Source organism: Eucyclogobius newberryi, unplaced genomic scaffold (genome assembly GCF_026437365.1).
Source record: "Eucyclogobius newberryi isolate DKJ021-1_F unplaced genomic scaffold, fEucNew1.0.hap1 SCAF_3, whole genome shotgun sequence".
Lineage (NCBI taxonomy): Eukaryota > Metazoa > Chordata > Actinopteri > Gobiiformes > Gobiidae > Eucyclogobius > Eucyclogobius newberryi.
In genome coordinates this window covers 34,090,650-34,097,130 of record NW_027315945.1, presented here as the reverse complement: position 1 = coordinate 34,097,130, position 6,481 = coordinate 34,090,650, and positions in this window count along the sequence as shown.

Below are 6,481 nucleotides of genomic sequence, written 5' to 3'. Positions count from 1 at the left end.
CATTATGACACGTAAATGAAGAGACAGTGGAGCCCCCGCACCTGCGTGTGTGGTCCCGCACCTGCGTGTGTGGTCCCGCACAAAGAGACAAGGAGCACGTGACGTTTGATCAGGGACACACGGATAATAACAGCAATCACACAACAGCCACACAACAGCTACACAACAGCCACACAACAGCCACACAACAGCCACACAACAGCCACACAACAGCTACACAACAGCCACACAACAGCCACACAACAGCCACACAACAGCTACACAACAGCCACACAACAGCTACACAACAGCCACACAACAGCCACACAACAGCCACACAACAGCTACACAACAGCCACACAACAGCTACACAACAGCCACACAACAGCTACACAACAGCCACACAACAGCCACACAACAGCCACACAACAGCTACACAATAGCCACACAACAGCTACACAACAGCCACACAACAGCCACACAACAGCCACACAACAGCCACACAACAGCTACACAACAGCCACACAACAGCCACACAACAGCTACACAACAGCCACACAACAGCCACACAACAGCTACACAACAGCCACACAACAGCCACACAACAGCACCATCCCAGGTAATGAGCATCTTAACGTGCGCCATATTCACATGCCTGAAGTCACGTGTGCGCAGGTGCAGCTCACTTCCGCCTATGCAAACAGCGCGCAGCCAATCAAACACTCCCGCGACAATACAACATGCAAAGCGCAGGTGAAAAGACACACGTCCCTCCTCTGTCCTCTGTCCTCTGGAGCCGGAGCAGAGCTGGAGCCAGAGGAGCCAGAGGAGCCAGAGCCGGAGCAGAGCCGGGAGAGGGAGAGAGACACGGCTCGGGGTCTGTCCCTGTCGAGAATTAATTTGTCTCTAATCAATAAAAAAAAAGAAAAAAAAAGAAAAAGCACAGCCTCACTCCAAAAATCATTAGGAGCGATATTTATCTGCTCTCCCGCTCCCGCTGTCCCGGGCACCGCGGGACCACATCAGGACTCCATTACAAAGTCAAACCTTCCGCTTTATGATGAACACAAGAGACAGAATCAGATGGGAGGTGCGCGCGCGCGCGCGCGTGCGAGAGTGTCCCGGGTCAGGAGAGAGAGACAGTGAAGAGGAGACAAGCGGAAGCTCTTATATTGTACAGAATGTGGCGTTTTGTGTTGTTACCAGCGCGTCCATCGGTGAAAGTCTCCATCCCCGCCACGCGTGCAGTGTCTGGACCACAGTGGGACGAGACACGGCGCCGGGGCTGAGGCAGGGGGGGGTCAGCTCTGTGCACGTGGGAGGTGAGGAGGGGTCGCGCGGGGAGGAGGAGGAGGGGGGCTGGGATAGGGGGCATATGGTTATACCCTAACCTTTCATGTTGCCCCCTTTCTCCCCTTCCTCTCTCTCTCTCTCTCTCTCTCTCTCTCTCCTCCGCGCTCCCTAAACAGCGGTTGCCATGACGACCTGGTGCTGATGATGCTGCGCGCGCGCGTGAGGCGAAGAGAAGAGAGGCGCGAAGACAGGAGCAGGAGGAGGTGTGGGCTCGTTAGTGATCAAAGAGCTAAAATGGCTGCAAAACAAGTCCACGCCGACGGACCAGGCGCGACTACTGTACAAGCGGTCACTGTGGTCACTGTGGTCACCGTGGTCACCGTGGTCACTGTGGTCACTGTGGTCAATGTGGTCACTATGGTCACTGTGGTCACTGTGGTCACTGTGGTCAATGTGGTCACCGTGGTCACTGTGGTCACTGTGGTCAATGTGGTCACTATGGTCACTGTGGTCACTGTGGTCACTGTGGTCAATGTGGTCACTGTGGTCAATGTGGTCACTATGGTCACTGTGGTCACTGTGGACACTGTGGTCACTGTGGTCACTGTGGTCAATGTGGTCACTGTGGTCACTGTGGACACTGTGGTCACTGTGGTCACTGTGGTCACTGTGGTCACCGTGGTCACTGTGGTCACTGTGGTCACCGTGGTCACTGTGGTCAATGTGGTCACTGTGGTCACTATGGACACTGTGGTCACCGTGGTCACTGTGGTCACTGTGGTCACTGTGGTCACTATGGACACTGTGGTCACTATGGACACTGTGGTCAATGTGGTTACTGTGGTCACTATGGCCACTGTGGTTACTATGGTCACTATGGTCAGTGTGGTCACTATGGACACTGTGGTCACCGTGGTCACTGTGGTCACAGTGGTCAATGTGGTCACTGTGGTCACTATGGACACTGTGGTCACTATGGACACTGTGGTCAATGTGGTTACTGTGGTCACTATGGCCACTGTGGTCACTGTGGTCACTGTGGTCACAGTGGTCAATGTGGTCACTGTGGTCACTATGGACACTGTGGTCACTATGGACACTGTGGTCAATGTGGTTACTGTGGTCACTATGGCCACTGTGGTCACTGTGGTTACTATGGTCACTATGGTCAGTGTGGTCACTATGGTCAGTGTGGTCACTGTGGTCACTTCTGTGGTCACTGCTGTCACTGTGGTCACTGTGGTTACTATGGTCACTGTGGTCACTACTGTGGTCATTATGGTCACTGTGGTCACTGGTCACTGTGGTCACTATGGTCACTGTGGTCACTGGTCACTGTGGTCACTATGGTCACTGTAGTCACTATGGGCACTGTTGTCACTGTGGTCACTACTGTGGTCACTATGGTCACTGTGGTCACTATGGCCACTATGGTCACTGTGGCCACTGTGGTCACTGTGGTTACTATGGTCACTATGGTCAGTGTGGTCACTATGGTCAGTGTGGTCACTGTGGTCACTGCGGTCACTGTGGTCACTCTGGTCACTGCTGTGGTCACTATGGTCACTGTGGTCACTGTGGTCACAGTGGTCAATGTGGTCACTGTGGTCACTGTGGTCACTATGGACACTGTGGTCACTATGGACACTGTGGTCAATGTGGTCACTGTGGTCACTATGGCCACTGTGGTCACTGTGGTTACTATGGTCACTATGGTCAGTGTGGTCACTATGGTCAGTGTGGTCACTGCTGTGGTCACTGCTGTGGTCACTGCTGTGGTCACTGCTGTCACTGTGGTCACTGTGGTTACTATGGTCACTATGGTCACTGTAGTCACTATGGGCACTGTGGTCACTACTGTGGTCATTATGGTCACTGTGGTCACTGGTCACTGTGGTCACTATGGTCACTATGGTCACTGTGGTCACTGGTCACTGTGGTCACTATGGTCACTGTAGTCACTAAGGGCACTGTTGTCACTGTGGTCACTACTGTGGTCACTATGGTCACTGTGGTCACTATGGCCACTATGGTCACTGTGGTCACTGTGGTTACTGTGGTCACTGTGGTCAATGTGGTCACTGTGGTCACTATGGCCACTGTGGTTACTATGGTCACTATGGTCAGTGTGGTCACTATGGTCAGTGTGGTCACTGTGGTAACTGCTGTGGTCACTGCTGTCACTGTGGTCACTGTGGTTACCATGGTCACTATGGTCAGTGTGGTCACTGTGGTCACTGTGGTCACTCTGGTCACTGCTGTGGTCACTCTGGTCACTGCTGTGGTCACTGTGGTCACTATGGTCACTGTGGTCACTGTGGTCACAGTGGTCACTGTGGTCACTGTGGTCACTGTGGTCACTGTGGTCACTATGGACACTGTGGTCAATGTGGTCAATGTGGTCACTGTGGTCACTATGGCCACTGTGGTCACTGTGGTTACTATGGTCACTATGGTCAGTGTGGTCACTATGGTCAGTGTGGTCACTGTGGTCACTGCTGTGGTCACTGCTGTCACTGTGGTCACAGTGGTTACTATGGTCACTATGGTCAGTGTGGTCACTGTGGTCACTGCGGTCACTGTGGTCACTCTGGTCACTGCTGTGGTCACTATGGTCACTGTGGTCACTGTGGTCACTGTGGTCACTATGGACACTGTGGTCACTATGGACACTGTGGTCAATGTGGTCACTGTGGTCACTATGGCCACTGTGGTCACTGTGGTTACTATGGTCACTATGGTCAGTGTGGTCACTATGGTCAGTGTGGTCACTGCTGTGGTCACTGCTGTGGTCACTGCTGTGGTCACTGCTGTCACTGTGGTCACTGTGGTTACTATGGTCACTATGGTCACTGTAGTCACTATGGGCACTGTGGTCACTACTGTGGTCATTATGGTCACTGTGGTCACTGGTCACTGTGGTCACTATGGTCACTATGGTCACTATGGTCACTGTGGTCACTGGTCACTGTGGTCACTATGGTCACTGTAGTCACTAAGGGCACTGTTGTCACTGTGGTCACTACTGTGGTCACTATGGTCACTGTGGTCACTATGGCCACTATGGTCACTGTGGTCACTGTGGTCACTGTGGTCAATGTGGTCACTGTGGTCACTATGGCCACTGTGGTTACTATGGTCACTATGGTCAGTGTGGTCACTATGGTCAGTGTGGTCACTGTGGTAACTGCTGTGGTCACTGCTGTCACTGTGGTCACTGTGGTTACCATGGTCACTATGGTCAGTGTGGTCACTGTGGTCACTGTGGTCACTCTGGTCACTGCTGTGGTCACTGTGGTCACTATGGTCACTGTGGTCACAGTGGTCAATGTGGTCACTGTGGTCACTGTGGTCACTGTGGTCACTATGGACACTGTGGTCAATGTGGTCAATGTGGTCACTGTGGTCACTATGGCCACTGTGGTCACTGTGGTTACTATGGTCACTATGGTCAGTGTGGTCACTATGGTCAGTGTGGTCACTGCTGTGGTCACTGCTGTCACTATGGTCACTGTGGTCATTGTGGTCACAGTGGTCAATGTGGTCACTGTGGTCACTATGGACACTGTGGTCACTATGGACACTGTGGTCAATGTGGTTACTGTGGTCACTATGGCCACTGTGGTTACTATGGTCACTATGGTCAGTGTGGTCACTATGGACACTGTGGTCACTATGGGAACTGTTGTCACTGTGGTCACTACTGTGGTCACTATGGTCACTGTGGTCACTATGGCCACTATGGTCACTGTGGTCACTGTGGTCACTGTGGTTACTGTGGTCACTGTGGTCAATGTGGTCACTGTGGTCACTATGGCCACTGTGGTCACTGTGGTTACTATGGTCACTATGGTCAGTGTGGTCACTATGGTCAGTGTGGTCACTGTGGTCACTGCTGTGGTCACTGCTGTCACTGTGGTCACTGTGGTCAGTGTGGTCACTGTGGTCACTGCGGTCACTGTGGTCACTCTGGTCACTGCTGTGGTCACTGTGGTCAGTGTGGTCACTGTGGTCACTGCGGTCACTGTGGTCACTCTGGTCACTGCTGTGGTCACTGTGGTCACTATGGTCACTGTGGTCACTGTTGTGGTCACTGCTGCGGTCACTGTGGTCACTGTAGTCACTGTGGTCAGTGTGGTCACTGTGGTCACTGTGGTTACTATGGTCACTATGGTCACTGTGGTCACTGCTGTGGTCATTGCTGTCATTGTGGTCACTGTAGTCACTGTGGTCACTGTGGTTACTATGGTCACTATGGTCACTATGGTCAGTGTGGTCACTATGGTCAGTGTTGTCACTGTGGTCACTGCTGTGGTCACTGCTGTCACTATGGTCACTGTGGGCACTGCTGTGGTCACTATGGTCACTATGGTCACTGTGGTCACCATGGTCACTGTGGTCACTGCTGTGGTCACTATGGTCACTATGGTCACTGTGGTCACTATGGTCACTGTGGTCACTGTGGTCACTATGGTCACTGCTGTCACTGTGGTCACTGTAGTCACTATGGTCACTGTGGTTACTATGGTCACTGTGGACACTGTTGTGGTCACTGTGGTCACTGTTGTGGTCACTATGGTCACTGCGGTCACTATGGTCACTGCGGTCACTATGGTCACTGTGGTCACTGTGGTCACTGCGGTCACTGTTTTGGTCACTGTGGTCACTGCGGTCACTATGTTCACTGCGGTCACTATGGTCACTGTGGTCACTGTGGTCACTTGTGGTCACTGTGGTCACTGTGGTCACTGTTGTGGTCACTGCGGTCACCGTGGTCACTTGTGGTCACTGTTGTGGTCACTGTGGTCACTTGCGGTCACTATGGTCACTTGTGGTCACTGTGGTCACTTGCGGTCACTATGGTCACTTGTGGTCACTGTGGTCACTGTGGTCACTGTGGAAGCGTGTGTGACAGAGGAAACACTTTACACTGACACAGAAATACAACAGACGTAAGGCGACTTCTGCTGTGGTTTAAACCACATCTATTTAAACAAACGTAATTAAAACGTGCAGTGCAGTGAAAGTAATCACTAAATGACTTTCTCGACGCGGTAAATAATGCAGTATATTTCAACAGGTCACTGCACAATTCCGAGTATTAGTGAAGGTGCACTCTATTATGCAGAGAAATAATGTGTTCTCATGCATTTGACCCATTCTTCAAAGCCGCCGGGTCAGGGCTTTAACTGGAGGAACTGGGGCCTGG